We start from the raw sequence: 18,336 nt of genomic DNA on the forward strand, positions 1-18,336 counted from the left end.
GTTCCATATTAGAATGAGAACAAAGCTTAATGCCCTTGAAAGCCCCATATCAGAATGTAAACAGAATTTGAGAAATTCCTCCCCCCCTTCTAAAAATCCCCTAGACCAGCCCATAAAACTAATCTGGAACCCACCTCAGGGTCCAAGTCCCTGCTCCGCTGTGTGGGGTATACTTGGACCCATCTCGAGCTTGTAATACCCTCATGTGTTTGCATTGGTGTTGGCTCCTTGGTGGTTTCTCGGATACTAATCTTGGGCACAACATTTGGGGGCTCCTCCGGGATCCGAGAAACCCCCAGTACCCTATCCGGAGGGTCCCATGCGTGGTGAGTGCCCTCAACTTTTTCCACCTTTTGTGTGCATATTCTCTGAGAGCTCTAAACTGTACTTTTACCTGTAGGAATTCCAATCTGTATTGGGTCGACATTGGCTTAGGCGGACACGCTGGCGGGCCGTCCACTGGGGGTCTTGAGGAGACGTCCCTTGTCCCTGCCTGGAGGATGGGGTCCTCGTCTGTAAGGGAGACGGGGTCCTCGTCTGTAAGGGGGACGGGGTACTCGTCTATAAGGAGGGTGGGCTGCCAGCCCTTTGGGTTACTTTCCGTTTTGTTTCTGCCTGCACTGGAACGTTTGTCTGTGTTACTATGTCCTTGTTAACTGTGCGTTTGTCTTTGTTACTGTGTCTTTTTTAACTGTCATAACTATTTACATAGGAGAGGGAGATTTCAAACTTACTGCATGTCAGAATGGCTGACCTTTAAGGTGGGATGGCCCCGAGAAGGAACTTTCCACCCACCTATTATCTTACAGGTTAAGGCCATCATCTTCAGGGACAAAACTGATGGCCACCCTGACCAGGTGCCCTACATCCTGATCTGGCAGGACATGATCAAGAATCCCCCCCTCTTTGGCTAAAACCATTTTTACACACCAAAGCATGACCCACCAAGATTCTAGCCCTGCAGAAAGCCAAGGAGACCAACTCTACGCCCCAAGTGCCCCTTTATCCGGTCTTCCAGTATTCCTCCCTGGAGGACCTGATAATCTCGCCACCCTACTGGGCACCCCCTCCCCCATGCACCCCTCCATTGGAGGCTCCAGGGGCTGCAGAAAGGGCGCCCCCCCTCCCTCCCTGTGCATGGGCCAGCAGCGGGGACACGTGGTGGGACGCACTGGGTGGCCCCACCTCCAAATGCAGGGCCTAGGGACTCCACCACCCTTCCTCTCTGCACCATGGGGCCCCCCCAACGAGACTGGCTGACAGCTAATGTTATATTGGCTGTTCTCCACCAGTGATTTATATAATTGGAAAACCCAAATTGCAAAGTTCTCTGATAGTCTGAGAGATCTAATCTGGCTTTTAGATACTGTTCTTTTTACCCACAGCCTACTTGGGATGACTGCCAACAGCTCTTGCAGGTTCTCTTCACCACCAAAGAGAGGGAACGAATTTAGGTGGAAGCCCTGAAGTCTGTCCTGGGAGAGGACAGACAGCCAACTCAAAGTCCACACCTCATAAATGCTGCCTTCCCCTTATCCCATTCTACCTGGGACTACAACTCAGCTGAAGGTAAGGAGAGACTCCAGGTCCATCACCAGATTCTAATGTCAGGTCTCCAGGCTGCTGCACGCAAGCCTACCCATCTGGCCAAGGTCTATGATGTGAGACAGGGTAAGGATGAGAGTACAACAGCCTTCTTAGAGAGAAGTGCTTGCATGGCTGGTGGAGGGCCTCAGACTCCAGCATCGTCCTGCCAGAGGAACTAGGATGGAGAGTCCGACCAAAATGCGTCGGAGTACTCATATGGGAACAAGGAAGATGGAAGACCTCATATGACATGCAAAGATCACTATTAAAGACTCTCAAGCAAAGATCAAGCAGATTGTGGTGAGCTGCCATGCATGCCAATTAACTAATGCCACCTCCCATGGATCTAACCTGGGTACCCAGCTCCTAGGGGACCGCCCAGGAGCCTACTGGGAAGTGGACTTCACCGAGGTAAAACCTGGAAAATACGGATACAGGTGTTTACTAGTGTTTGTAGATACTTTTCCAGGGTGGACAGAGGCATTTTCTACCAAACATGAAACAGCACAGACCATGACCAAGAAACTGCTGGAAGACATCTTACCGAGGTATGGTTTTCCTGTTAAGATTGGATAGGATAATGGACCAGGATTCATCTCTAAGGTAACACGGGGAGTGGCACTAGTACTTGGGGCAGATTGGAAATTACATTGTGCATATAGGCCCCAGAGCTCAGGACAGGTAGAGAGGATGGATGAACAGAACATTAAAGGAGACCTTAACTAAATTAGCCCTGGAGACTGGCGGGGACTGGGTGACTCTCCTCCCCTTCACCCTATATAGTGTGAGGAATTCCCCATGTAAGATGACTGACTCCCTACGAGATCATGGTCGGTCTTCCTCCACCTATTATCCCCAATTTAAAACCTAAGGTGCTTGCTGAATTTGATGATCACCAACTTCTTTTCTCCCTCCAAAAGTTACAATGAACCCATGAGCAGGTGTGGCCTAAGCTGAGGGCCCTCTATGAGACTGGGCCACCCCCTGACCCCCATCGATATCGACCAGGAGATTGGGTGTATGTGAGAAGACATCAACAGCAGATACTTCAGCCTCGCTGGAAGGGACCCTACATCATGATCCTGACCACTCCCACCGCTCTCAAGGTTGACGAGATTACTCCCTGGGTCCACTACACCCACATCGGGCCAGCTGATCCACACGCCGTTCTCAAGGACTTTGTTCCAGAATGGAAATGCCAACCAGACAAGGACAATCCCCTAAAGCTAAGACTGTGCCATTCGCACTTATTTCCCACCTCCAAGACTCCCTAGTCTGAGGTTGTCCTTCAAAATAGAAGGGGATTAGACTTAGTCTTCTTACAACAAGGGGTGGGGGCGGTTATGTGCTGCCTTAAACGTAGAATGTTGCTTCTTCACTGGGATGTAAACGGGAGCAAGAACAGCAAAAAGGTTGGTTTGAATCTGGTTTAATCATTCCCCCTGGCTCACTCTGAGAGCAACCTGGACCCATGATTGGGTCCTTCCTAGGTTCCTCTGAGAGGGGGAAATGTGGAGGCAGAGAAAATTAAGACCATTCCACCTTAAGTTAGCGTTAGCACAAGTACAGCCATCCCAGGCCCCTGTGAATAAGAGCTGAAATTTACCTTGCTTCAGTTACAGGAAAAAAATAGCTTACAGTTTAATGCCCTAGAAAGCCCCATATTAGAATGAGAACAGAGCTCAAGCCAGTGGCAGGAAGCCCCATATTACAATGAGAACAGAGCTTAATGTCCTTGAAAGCCCCATATCAGAATGTAAACAGAACTTGAGAAATTCCTCCACCCCTTCTGGAGGTCCCCTAGACCAGCCCATAAAACTAATATGGAACCCACCTCAGGGTCCAAGTCCCTGCTCTGCTTGTAAATAAAACCTTGTGTGTTTGCACTGGTGTTGGCTCCTTGGTGGTTTCTCGGATATGTAATCTTGGGCACAACACTGTTCATACCCTTATATAGGCTTCCAAACTGTATCTCGATTAACCTCTGTGACCAGTGGCATACAACATAAATTACTGTTGTGTCATTTCCAATGTTAACTCATAAAAAACAATGTATCCACTGTCTCCGTCATGGATCATTTTCTCTGGGGAAACCAGTGACCAGTCCTAAGAACACTCTAGAGAGTCTCCTATGATAAAGAACTGAAGGCTTTTACCAAAATCCATGTGAATGAGCCATCCTGTAAATGAATTCTCCTATTCCCATCATACTTTCAGAAGATTAAAGACTTGGCCAATATCTACTGTAATCTCATGAGACCTGAGCCAGAATTACCAGATAAGTCACACTTGCATTTCTGACTCAGGGAAATAATAAAGACATACGTCTCTTGTTTCATGGCACTAAGTATTGAGGGTAATTATTTTTTTTAATAATACCATTACCTACTTACTTACTTAATTAGTTAATATCTATTGGAGTATACTGAGGGCAATTCTCAATGCAGCAAAAGAAAACTAATATAGACTATGTGAAAGTGGAATACCGGTATAACAAAAACCTAAGCTTTGGGTGAGGCTTTGGAACCAGGCAGTGTTAGGGGCTAAAAGGAATTTGAGAAGCACATTGGAAAAAGAGTAAATTGCATTGAGCAGACTATTATTAGAAATCTGAACTTCGAGGTGGCTGCCAGTGAGTAATTAAAGGGAAGAGAAGAATGTTTACTTTGAAACTGAAGGAAGAGGGATTCTTATTAGGTAGTGGCAAAAGTTCAGCAACATATTCATCAACAATTTTACAGCAAATGCACCTGAAGAACTGGATGATTTTGTTAAGGAAATTTCCAGCCAACATATTGACGTTGAAGATGCCATCTGATTTCTCCTCATTGCTTATAACAAAATGCAAGAGAAGAGAGTTACACTAAAGAAAGGAACATAAACATAAAAGAATCAGGACTTGATGGTTTAAAAAGTTCTTGTTCTCTATAGATGTCAAATGATGTTATAATTAAGAAATAGTTTCTAGGCAAGTATCAAATTTAGGGCACTGCCAGTAAAACAAAGGCAAAACTGAGTGTGTGATTTTAAAATCATTTGTTAAGTTCTCAGAAACTATGAGGAATAAATGTATGTTTTGTGTTGCTAAATGTTGAAAGTATCTAAGAATACAGTTTAGTGTTAAAAAAAAAGTAATAAAAGGATTAAAAAATAACAAAACAAAAGAATACAATTTACACATGCATGTATGCACATGCATACACACAACAAAGGTCTTCCTTTTTTTTTTTTTAAGATTTTAATTATTTATTCATGAAAGACACAGAAAGAAAAAGGCAGACGTAGGCAGAGGGAGAAGCAAGCTCCAGGCAGGGAGCCCGATGTGGGACTCAATCCTGAGACTGCGGATCACGCCCTGAGCCAGGGGCAGGTGCTCAACCGATAAGCCACCCAGGTGACCCAACAAAGGTCTTCTAAAATATTGATGGCAGTGTTTTCATAGAATACACATTTGATTCTCCCAATCAAATAAGAGAGCTTCTCAGAACCTTGAGAGGATCGAGATGGTGACATATGAGGCACCTGACTTTTCCATCTCCCCAAAACACCAAGTATGTACATATGGATCAATTCTTCTTCTGAGAAATTCAGAATGTAGTTGAGTAACTTCTACATAGAGGGTAATTCTGAAAATACCCACCCAGAAAGGGGTAAGAAAGAGTCAACTACAATCTTGTTATAACCCCATTCTTGGCAAAGAGCCTTGCAACTGGGAAGAACACCCAACTCCCAGCTTCTCCCTGATTGGACACACATATAGTACCTAACTTTTAAGTCTATATTACCTGAAGGATTAGTCCCAAATCACCGAGGTCTGATTGTCACTGGGGCTTTGCATTCATGAATATAGCAAATAACAACAAAAGTTTCTAAATAGGCCCAAGAGCACTCCCCATGGCTGTAGATCCAGGCTCGGTTTCTCCCCAGAAAAGGTTTAACTACACATATCCGTAGCTTCTGCCTCAGGGCCCTGTATCTAACTAGCCTGAATTGAAGTGCTGAGTAGAATGCTTCTAGTAACTCAAAAGAACCAGTGGGCAGCATATTCCTGCATTCTCCTTCTGCTCACTCCAACAATAAAACCAAGTCTTCATCTTCTAGGATGTCCACACCAGGACACTAAAATTAAATTGACAAAAGTTAAAGACAAAGAAAGATTCTTAAAATTAGCAAGAGAAAAAGCAAGGGCTAGGAATTCAGAATATTCTTTTCAGCGGACACCTTGCAGGCCAGAAAGGAGTGGGATGATATAATCAAAGTACTGGAATAAAACCTGTCAAACAAGAAAACTCTATCCAGCAAAATTGTCCTTTGGAGTTGGAAGAGAGAAAAGAATTTTCCAGACAAACAAAAATTGAAAGAATTCATCACCCTAGATTGGCCATACAAGAAACATTAAAGGAAGTTCTTCAAGCTGAAATGAAAGGACACTAATTAGTAACAGAAAATATATGAAAGTTTAAAGCTCCTAGGTGAGGGTAAATATGTAGTCAAATTCAGAATACTCTAATTTGGAATTATGGTAACTAACCCAATTATTGTGGAGGCCGAGAAAATTAAGTCCATCCCACCTCAAGTTTAGCATTAGCACAAGTACAGCCATCTTAGGCCCCTGTGAATAAGAGCTGAACTTTACAGGAGAAACTGCAGAATTGGGCAGCCCCAGTGGTTCAGCAGTTTAGTGCTGCCTGCAGCCCAGGGTGTGATCCTGGAGACCCTGGATCGAGTCCCACGTCAGGATCTCTGTATGATGCCTGCTTCTCCCTCTGCCTGTGTCTCTGCCTCTCTCTCTCTCTCCGTCTCTATGAATAAATAAATAAAATCTTAAAAAAAAAAAGAAAAGAAAAGAAAAAGAAAAGAAAAGAAAAGAAAAGAAAAGAAAAGAAAAGAAAAGAAACTGCAGAATGTCCTCGACAGGGAATCCCATATCAGAAAGACAACAGAGCTCAGAATGCCCTAGGCAGAGAAACCCATATCAGATCTTAAGAAACCCCCCCACCCTTTCCCCCATATTGGAATGAAAAAAAAATTCTTCCACCCCTTCTGAAAATTCCCCAGACCAGCCCATAAAAAAACCCAGCTATAACCCACTTTGGGGTCCAAGCCCCTTCTTTGCTATGTGGAGTATACTTGGACCCAAGCTCGAGCTTGTAAATAAACTTGCATCGGTGTCGGCTCCTTGGTGGTTTCTGGATTCGCAATCTTGGGCACAACAATTATAACTCCAGTATAAAGGTAAAACGACAAAACTATTAAAAATGACCATAACAACAATAATTTGTTAATGGATACAATAAAAAAATATACAAATTGTCACATCAAAATCATGAAATGCTAGGGGAAGAGTGAAAATATAGATATTTTGGACATGGTAACTACAAAACAAAAACCTATAGTAGATACACCAAAGATAAGGAAAAAGGAATCAAAGATCATCAATAGAAACTCAGAAAGAGAAAGAGCAAGAGAGAAAGAAAGGAGCAAGCATACTACAAAACAGCCAGAAAACAATTAACAAAATTACAATGGTAATTCTGTACCTATCAATAACTCTATGTGACCTAGAGGAGACCCGTTTAAGCTTTAAGGACACCTAGACCACAAATGAAGAAATGGAAAAAAAAATATATCATGAAAATAGGAACCAAGGTAAATCAAGGATAGGCATACTTATATCAGACAAAATAGGTATTAAGCCAAAAACTGTAACAAGAGAAAAAGAAGGTCATATGTAATTATTGAGTACAATACATCAAAAGGACATAACAATAGAAAATATTTATGTGCTCAACAGGAGTGTGTGTATGTGTAAATATATATAAAGCACTAATATATACATAAATATCTATAAAGCAATCATAACAGTAGATGACTTCAGTACCCCATTTTCAACAATGGATAGATCATCCAGACAGAAAATCAATAAGGAAACACTGAACTTGACCTGTGTGTTAGGCCAGATGGACCTAATAGACAAACATATTCAGAACATTCCATTCAATAGCAGCAGAATACACAGTGTTCTCAAAGGCACATGGAACATTTTCCAGGATAGTTCATCTTTTAGGCTACAAACAAGTCTTAACAAACTTAAGAAGACTGAAATCACATCAAACGTCTTTTCTGACCACAATGGTATTGTCAGGTTTAGTCAAAAGTACCCCCAGGGGGCCACTGAGCCTGGTGGTGAGAAGAGAGCGGCTCCCCACCAGCGTGGGGCCTCCATCTCCTCCCAGGTTTCACACCAAATGTCAGGTTTAATCTGATCGGTAGAGAAATGGAATAGAGAGGCCAGGCAAAAGTTGGTTGAAACAGGCTTTTAATGGGACACACTCTTGGGCAAGGTTCCATGGCCCACAGGGGAGAGAGAGCGGGGAAGTCATGGTCCAGGGTCCAGGGTCCAGGGATGTTGTCCAGGGATGTTACCTTTTTAAGGTTTTCGGTCTTTTCCCGGTCTTGTTTTTTTTTTGTTTTATTTATTTATTTTTTTAGGTTGGGGCAAGGGTTACAGGTTTCATAAGCTAGGTTAGGGTAGGGTGGCAAGGCAGCGTTGTGGGAAGATGGGGGTAGGGCAGCTTTATTGGGAGATTACTGGCCTTGGGTGGGCCATTTTGAGGTCCCCAGTCTCTCCAGCCCAGCGGATATGACACTAGAAAACAATTACGAGAGAAAAAGTGGAAAATTTGCAAATACATGGAGATTAAACCACATGCTTCTGAACAATTGATGGTTCAAAGAAAAAAATCAGAAGGGGGGGATGCCTGGATTGCTCAATGGTTAAGTATCTGCCTTCAGCTTGGCGGTGACCCTGGAGTCCCAGAATTGAGTCCCGAATCGGGCTCTTGTGAATAAATAAATAAAATCTTAAAAAAAAAAAAAAAAGAAAGAAAAGAAAAGAAAGAGAAAAAAAATCAGAAGGGAAATCAAAAAATACCTGAGACAACTGAAAATGGCCACATAATATACCAAAACTTTCAGGATGCAGCAAAGGCAATTTTTTTAAGATTACATTTATTTATTTGGGAGACAAAGACAGAGACAGAGATAGGAGAGCACTAGCAGGGAGAGAGGGAGAAGCTCCCTGCTCTCTAATGAGCAGGGAGTCCAATCCTGGGCTCAATCCCAGGACCCTGGCATCAGAATCTGAGCCAAAGGCAGACACCAAACCAACAGAGCCACCCAGGTGCCCCACAAAAACAATTCTAAGAGGAAAGTGTATAGTGACAAATGCCTACCTTAAGAAAAAAAGAGAGGGCAGCCTGCCTGGCTCAGTGGTTTAGTGCTGCCTTCAGCCCAGAGCCTGATCCTGGAGTCCCGGGATCCAGTCCCACATCCAGCTTCCTGCTTGGTGCCTGCTTCTCCCTCTGCCTGTGTCTCTACCTCTACCTCTCTCTATCTCTCTCTCTCTCTCTCTGTGTGTGTCTCTCATGAATGAATAAGTAAAATCATAAAAAAAAAGAAAGGAAGAAAGAAGGAAAAAAGAAAAAAGAACAATTAAAAAAAAGAAAAAAGAAAGATCTCAAGTAATAACCTAACTTTACACATCAAGGAACTAGAAAAAGAGCAAACTAAGCCCAGAGTTATTAGAAGGAAGGAAATAAAGATAAGAGCAGAAATAAATGAAACAGAGACTCAAAAAACAATAGGGGGAAAAATCAAAGCTAATAAGGCAGTTTCTTTTCTTTACTTTTTTTTTTTTTTTTTTTTTTTTTGGTGCTGAGGGGCTGCTCCCCTTTTATTATCAACAGGAGGTTTCTCTAAAGGAATGTGATGCCCCTCCCCTGTGGGACCACTGTCCAACCTGTGCATTGTCCCTTCAAGCACCCTCTCAAAAGAAGAGCCCCCGCATCCGCCTGCCGATGCCTTGTCAGTCATCAAGGATGTTGAACTTGTTCACAAGCTGGCTCATGGTGTTGCAGGTTTTGGTGACGGTGCCAAGGTAGGCCATGAGCTCCACATCATTGCATTGATGGTAAAAGTCTGTCTTGAACTTGTCTGTGCTGAGCACAGGGAGGCAGTGGCACAGAGCATAGGGCTCCTGCAGATCTCATGGTTAAAGGGGACCTCTCAGGCTTCAGAGGCCTTGACGTATTCCAAGATGAGCTTGACCCGGCTGCACAGCATCTTGATGGTCCTGTGTTGCACTATCAGGTGTTCAGCCATGTGGAGTTCTCACCGCTGCCTGTGGCCGTCATTCAGGCCATGGGTTTGACACCAATGCCTTCGGCTTCCTCTGTGGCCAGAGTGTAGGTCAGTTCTGCAAATAACATTGTGGCTCTCCATTGATTATATCGATGACAGACTCAAAAACACTGATGGGAAGATCTGTGTCCTTGGTCATAGGATTCAACTTAAGAAGAGTAGGCTCTCAGTGATCTCCACACCTGCTTGTGGACTTGGATGTCCAAGGGGTCAGGCGGCCCCCCGGTGGTATACCAACCCCAACACTCCAGCTCCTTGAACACCTGTTTGAATTGCTCCTCCCTGGTGTAGTAATACTCTTTGTCAATGATGATCTTCTGCTCCACGGTGTGGGACAGCAGCTCAAAGGAGTTCATCACCTCGATATTTCTGCCCTCCTGCTTCCCAATCAGTGCCCCAATCACCTGCATAGGCCACCCCTCTTGGGAGCACATGCAAATCCAATGGTCTGAAATGTTGAGGATGAAGAGTAATGGAGACGCTCCCCAACATATCAGAGGTCCTAATGCTGGGGGCTGCTGCTGCATCCACCTCCATCCTGCTGCTCTCCCCATCACACCAGAGGCCCTGATGCTGGGGGGGACTGCTGCATCCACCTCCATCTTGCTGCTCCCCCCTTCAGCTGGAGGCCCTGATGCTGGGGGTGGGGGGCAGATTGCTGCATCCACCTCCATCCCACTGCTCCCTCCTGTCTGGCTCACTGCCGCTGCCATTTTCCCCACACCCACCAGCTTCAAGGCAGTTTCTTAATAAAAGACAAAGTGAGCAAACATTTAGTAGACTAAAAAAAGAAGGACTTATAAATACAATTAGAAATGAAAAAGACATGACAACTAATAACACAGTAATACAAAGGAACATAAGAAATCACTGTGAACAATTCTACATCATCAAATTAGATAATGTAGTGGTCAGATAATGAAATTAGATAGGTTCATAAAAACATACAACCCACCAAGACTGAACCATGAAGAAACAGAAAATGAGGACAGACCAATTACTAGCATGGAGATGGAATCAATAATCAAAAACTTCCCCAAAAAGAAAAAAAGGACCAGGACCAAAAGTCCAGGACCAAATCCTTCAATGGTGAATTTTGTCAAATATTAAATAATTAATACTAATCCCTCTCAAATTCTCCCCCCCAAAAAAAAAGAAGAAAAGGGATTACTTCCAAAAGCACTTACAGAGGCCAGTGTTATCTTTATACCAAAGTTGCACTAGGACATTATTAGAAAAGGAAATTAAGGTCATTATCTCTGATGAACATAAGTGAAAAATTTCTCAAAAAAATATTAGCAAACCAAAATCAACAATACACTAAAAGGATCAAGTAGAATTTGTAGGATGCCAAGATGGTTCAACATCAGCAAAACAGTAAATGCGATAGGCCACAATAGCAAAATGAAGTATAAAAATCATATCACTATCTCAATAGATGCAAAACATAATTTGACAAATTTAAAATCTTGTCATGATCAAGACTCTAAAGAAATTAGAGATAGGTTGGATACATTACAAAATAATAAAGGCTATATAAGATAAGCTACAGCTAACGTTATATGTGACAATGAAAAGCTTAAAGCTTTTTCTCTAAAATTAGAAACAAAACAAGGATGCCCACTTTCATCACTTTTATTCAACATAGTACTAGAAGTCTAGCCCAATGAATTAAGCAAGAAAAAATAAATAAAAGGCACCTATTTCAGAAAGAAAAAAAATGAAGTTACCTCTATTTGCAGATTTGTATGATGTTATAATAGAAAACTAAAGTTTTACCAAAAAAACTGTTAGATCTAATTAATGAATTCTGTAACAGTTACAGGATTTAAAAAATCAACATGCAAAAATCAGGTTTGTTTCTCAACAATAACAACAAACTGTTATAAAGGGATGTGAAGAGAATGTATGATAGCATCAAAAAGAATAAAATACTTAAGGAATAAATTTAGTCAAGATGCTAAATAATCTGAAAACTATGAGAAAGTGATGAAAGGAATTAAACAAGACACAAATAGATGAAAGGATATTTTCTGTTCATGGATTAAAATAATTAATATTGTTATAATGGTCATATTACCCACAGATCTATAGATTTAATGAAATCTTCATCAAAGTTCCAATAGCACCATTCACAAAAATAGGGCAAATGATATTGAAATGTGCATGAATCCAGAAAAGACCTAAATAACCAAAGCAATCCTGAGAAAGAACAAAGGTGGAGGCATCATACTTTTTGATTACAAAGCTATAGTAATCAAAACGGTATGGTATTCATGTAAAAACAGATACATATATCAGTGGAACATAATAGAGACCCAAGAAATAAACCCAAACATATAGTCAATTAATTTTCAACAACAACACCAAGAATACACAATGGGGGAACTTAATCTCTTCAATAAATAATACTGGGAAAACCCGATATCCACATATTAAAAAAGCGAAACTAGATCTCTATCTTACACCCATATAACAAAAATCAATTCAAAATGGATTAAACAGTTGAACATAAGACCTGAAATCATAAAACTCCTAGAAGAAAACACTGGGCATAAGTTCCTTGACATTGGCCTGGGCAATAACCTTTTGGAATTGGCAACAAAAGTAAAACAATCAAAAGGTAAAACAAACAGGTGGGACTACATCAAACAAGAAAGTGTCTGTACAGAAAAGGAAACCATCAAGAAAATGAAAAAAGTAGGTTATGTAATGGAAGAATATATGTGCAAACCATATATCTGATAAGGAGTTAGTATCCCAAATATACCAGAAACCCACTCAACAACAAACTATGCAATGACTTGATAATAACAAAAAACATCCCAATTTTACAAATGTGCAAAGGATTGGAATAGATTTTTTTTTTAAGTCACATAAGTGGCCAACAAGTACATGGAAAGATACTCAACATAATGAATCATCATTAAAATGCAAATCAAAACCACAATGAAATATCATTTCATACATACTAGGATGTCTATTATTCAAAAGACAAGAGAAAATAAATGACATGGAGGATATGGAGAAAAGGGATCTCTTGTACACTGTTGATGGGAATACAAACTGGTAGAGCCATTGTGGAAAATAGAATGCAGGTTCCTGAAGAAATTCAAAATTAAAAATAGAATTAATTACTATCTGATCCAGCAATCCCACTTCTAGTATATACCCAAAGGAAATGAAATCATGTCTCAAAAAATTAGCTGTTCTCTCGTGTGTATTACAGTAAGTTGTATGTTTGTTTTGTGTGTTTTTCAGCAAGATGATATCTGAGAATTGAATTAGACTTAATAGAGTGGAATGTCATTTGTCTTGGACATTTTAAATTATTTTATAGAAACTTCTTTTTTGAAATGAACTTTCATTACTAAAAAATTACCAATGTGTTTGAATAATATTATATTGCAGTTAGAATAAACACACATTTGCAGAATCACAAATTTTAAACACTATAATCTAGCATAAAAATATTATTTTACAAGATTCCACATCCCTTATCATGTTTTATAAAATTTATTTAAGTTTCCAAATGCATTTATCAGAAAAGTAAATCTAGTAGCTTAAGCTATCAAATCAGCACAAAAAAAGCTCACCCTTACAAAGCTGTATTTCCTCTCAAGGGACAATGAATCCCAATATATTTTTACAACCTTTGTACACTGGATACTAAATAAAAAAGGTCTTCAAGTTAAATGTACAGAGAATCGATGTCCTCAACAATTACTTTTTTGAGTAGTTTACAAACAACTCTGCTACTTGGTGCCAGTTTATTTATTTTTTTACCTGTTAGAATTGGAAGAGCCAGAGGTTCTAGAATTGGGTTGCATTGTAATATTAACATCCATTTTGAAGTAATTAATTAATTGCATTTGATCTTCTTGTCAATTTTGTTGTACATTCACCTAACATTCTTCTTCCATGTATTTCTTTTATTTTTGTATTAACTTTGCAAAAATGGCAATATATTTTTCACACCCTTTACAATTTGATGCTAATGTTATTTCCATTAATAAATGATGGGGAATTAATAAGGAAAGTCCCCTGACTTCCTGAATCTGGGTGTATTGTGACTTGCTTTAGCCAATAGGATGCAACAATAATGATTGTGCAGACTCTGAATCAAGTCTGCGGGAAGCCTTCCCCTGCTTTCTATCTGCATTGCTCATACTGCAGGCTAGCCTTTCTGAGGTTGAGAAACCACACAGACCAGAGAGAAGCCACCACCAAATGAGGCCAACCCAGACCAACCAATCTCTAGTCAATCCAGCAGTTGCCTGAGTCACATTAGTAAATTGCATCCATGATTCTCTATTTGCATGCACATGTCCTTGCTTTCTCTCTTATCTCATAAACTCTCTTTACACTTTTCAATTGTGGAATTCCTACTCACTTCTAATTCTACATCCTCCAAATAAAGTGAAATGCAACTACTTATATATTTCCTTTTAATCGCATATTGTGTTTCAAGTAAGTTGCATATTTCTGTGAAGCACCCACTAGTTTAAAAACTAACTTATGGGACACCTGAATGGCTCAGTGGTTGAGTGTCTCCCTTCAGCTTAGGGCCTGATCCTTGGGGTCCTGGGATCAAGTCCCACATCCAGCTCCCTATGGGGAGCCTACTTCTCCCTCTGCCTGTGTCTCATAAATAAATAAAAATCTTAAAAAAAAAAAAACAACCAAACAGCTACTTATGTACAATACATGTCCTATAAATATCTTAGATAAGCATCATGTTGGTATTATCAAAGAAAATGAACTTGCAGAATAAATATGCCATCATTTAATGCCTTTTTAGTAAATATTATATCTTTACTACTATAAAAGAAGTCCAGCATATTCTAATGATTATACACAAAATGCTCTTCCAAAATATTTAATGGCTGCTCCTCAGAAATCAACCTTCATATGTCACGAGAAAAATTCTAGTTTTCTAAAGTGCAAGGAATTACCAAGCTTCTGAAACAGAGATATAGTGAGAGAGTATCTAGGTTCTAATTTTCAGCTTTTTAGATAAATAATAAGGAAGATAAATATTATATGATTTTAATGGTAAATGTCACTTGAAATGCTAGTGGCATTTGCTAAAAGATTATCCTGATACTCAAGGTACCATTTTAATTATAGTATATTATATGTACATAATATACTATATAGTATAAGTATATTATATATGTATATATACTATATGTTCCACGGTGAAATGTAAAATGCTGATGAAAAATTTATTAATTTCAGCTGTCATTTGGAATTTTTTCTACACATTAGAAGCAAATAAAGTTAATACCACCTCTTTTTCTTAATATCATGCAGAAACTTTCTATAACAAAAATCAATAGGTTTCAGGAAAGGAAGAAAAATACTCTCATAAAAATGGACTACATATAAAAATGGACTACATATGTAAAATTAAAGAGTTTACTTAGAAATATTTTCATAAATCACTTTATATATAACCTCTTTCATTTCCCAACTTAGAAACATGATCATTTGTTACCTGTAAATTTATTTGATGCTTTAATATATTCACCTGGACTGGGTTTTGTAACTTTAGCATTTTTCTGTCTCAACCATAATGAAATTAATAGCCTTATGCATATCTACAATTTGAAAATGAGTAGGAAATCAATTTTCTGTGAATCTAAAAGAGCTTTAAAAATAAAGTCTTTTATTTAAAAATGTATAGCAAATGGGAACACATAAATAAAAGGCTTAAACAGACTGATCTTTCTTATGTTCTACCTTGATAACCTCTTCAATGTTAATTTTTGCTTCCATTCTTGGGGAATGTTCTTTTAGGGATTATTAGGAGATAATAGATTTTCTCTTGAATGGGTCACCTTTACTTATCTTGCGTGTACCAATACCCAAATTCCGGTTTGACAACCTGAGTAATCTGTGGTGTATTTCAATTTTTTTTAATTTAAATTTTGATAGATAAAATTCTTACTGATATTTTGGCAAGACCATTAGTAAGTAAAAAATGACAAATAAATAAATCCAATTATTAGTTGTTACAATCGATTTTTTTTGGAATGGCATATTTCATACTGCAAATTTAGATTAGTATTGTTACTGTTGATGTGATATTTAGCATAACATAGTCATGTGTAGTAGCAATAGAAGTAATTCAGACTTGGTTTATGTAGAAAGTTTATGAAAAGTAAAAGAATGATTTCAATGATGGAGGTGGGGGGTAAAGCTTGATTTGTATGGGAGTCAGATTAGCAAACAATATAGCTTTGTTTTAAGGAAATAAAATAATTCCTAGGGAAAAAACAAGGAATAATGATTAACAATACTATGGTATAGTGCTGGCTTTATTAAGTGGACTAATAAAAATATTTCCATCTCTTTTTTTTTCTAAGTCAGTGAAAAATGCCAACATTTTCTATAGGAATGTTTCATCCTTTTTCTTTATTGAGGGGTTTTGATGATAAAATAGAACTAAAATATCTGGGAAATAGAACAGGATTAAAATAACCCAATTTTTTTTGAAATTTATTTTATATGTATTTTTGGTGATTTACTCATTTTAAAGGGAAATACTTCATTATTTAACTGAATAAATTTCTGATTTCTCAGCCTGTCCTTATAACCTGATTTAATTGCATACTTTCTAAGACTTATGCTTTGTGTCAGTTATTGCCCACCCCCCACCATGACTGCCTTGATCTCTTTTTTTTTTTTAATTTTTGAAAATTGTATCAACTATTTGAGACATTAATTTCTGGACTAATGTAGCATATTGAAAACAATTTTTATTTTCCAATTTTTTGTCAGTATACAATTTTATAATACCTGTTGAAAATCTTATTTGAAAATTTAAGTCATTCATTGAATCCCTAGGGAAAGGCAATTAATACTGAATTTAGAAGATTAAATTTAGTGAATACATTGGTTTGTATCATGATCATTTTGAAGTGAACAGAAAAGTCAATATGCACCTATTTCCAGGATATTTTACCATAATTCTAGAAAATATATTTCTAGGTTTCTGTTTTCTCTGTAACCTCCCCTTTGTTCTTTACTCATTCCTACATATCCATATGTGAGTGTATATGTGTGTGTGATATTAGTTACTCATCAAACATTTACTACACGCCAGGAATTGTTCTAAGATTTTTATACCTGTTACTTCATTTAACCCACTCAATACCTTATGAAGTAGATACTCTTCCCTCTGTGTTACAGAATGAAATGAGGCTTGGAAAAAAATGACTTACCCAAGATCACACAATGTTATCTTCCCATGCACTATCTACCACCTACCAGTATTTCCTAGATTTTAGTAAACTGCTTATTCTTTTAACATATGTATTTAAAGCATTCATTCAAATGCTTGACGAAGTGTCAGGTTCTTTAAGAAAACTAGGCTGGATGAGAAACTGGGTCCTCAGGAAGAATAAAGAAATGAACGAAACTACCCTGTGCAAGTTAAAGGATATCTTGCTACTACAATTATTAGACATTATAAAAGAGGAAAGCAAAGCTAAAATGATACACAAAGCAAATGACTCAATGACAACTTCTGGTAAACATTTGAGATGAGTTCCATCAGTTTTCTCTGGTGATCTCACCTTACTAATACACTATTGGCACATCATAGTATTATAGTATATATTGACAGCATACGGTTCAGTCACAGGAAATTTTATATATTTAAACATTTTTATTTACATAATTTAGTTTTTTATCATTATTTACATTACTAGAGTAGTATGTTTGTATGTCAAGGTTTCTGAGGGCATCTGGTTGTTCCTTTAAGGCTTGCACTATTTTCATAGTGCTTCCTACAAAGTGCCAGGCACATAGCAGGCCCTCAGTAAGTATTTATTAAATGAATGGATACCAAATAAATCAGTCAATAAGTCAGGCATTGATGTGAACTGCACCACTTTGTTATTTCAAATTAGAAGGTGAGAGTTAAGATCAGTACTCTTGGCTTGATCTTTTTTGCTTATATCATACACCATTTTTTTTTATAATTGAATGAACAATATTGACTTTGTCTCATGTAAAAACATCTAGCACAGCAACACTGAACCAAAAACCATGTAAAATATTGAAAGCACAAAGTTAAATAAGCTTCTATCTAGTCCCAAAAAATTTTGAAATCTAGATGGGAAGGCAAATACATAAATCAGGAATTACACTGGTGTGATCAGTGCCTTAACAGAGTAAGCAGAGAATGAAATGGGAACAAGGAAATATTATCTAAGGAATTCTGGTATTTTGATGAAAACATATTGGAAAATTTGGCTGAATTGAATCCTTTAGGATGGAAAGAAAATTAAAGATGAAAGGTCAAGGCTAAAGAGATAGCAAACCTCATCACTTAATGTATAAGAATTCAGCAAAACTGGAATGAATGAGACTTGAGCACGTGAAAGGCAAGAAATTATAGCCAAATCAAGACAGTGATCCTGGTGTATCTTAGGCACTAGCTTGTCTAATGATTTTGAACTTTATCCTGGAAACCCCATGGATGGCAGTTGCATTGTCTGAAAATGAAATATTATTTTAAACCTTGTAAGGGTGATA

At 38.6% G+C, this 18,336-nt stretch overlaps 1 pseudogene; it reads right to left on the reverse strand.

Moving 5' to 3' along the window:
- Positions 1 to 9,415: 9,415 nt before the first annotated feature.
- On the reverse strand, positions 9,416 to 10,502 carry LOC140609681 (COP9 signalosome complex subunit 6-like; annotated as a pseudogene).
- Positions 10,503 to 18,336: the final 7,834 nt, after the last annotated feature.

This window comes from Canis lupus, chromosome 2 (genome assembly GCF_048164855.1).
Source record: "Canis lupus baileyi chromosome 2, mCanLup2.hap1, whole genome shotgun sequence".
NCBI lineage: Eukaryota > Metazoa > Chordata > Mammalia > Carnivora > Canidae > Canis > Canis lupus.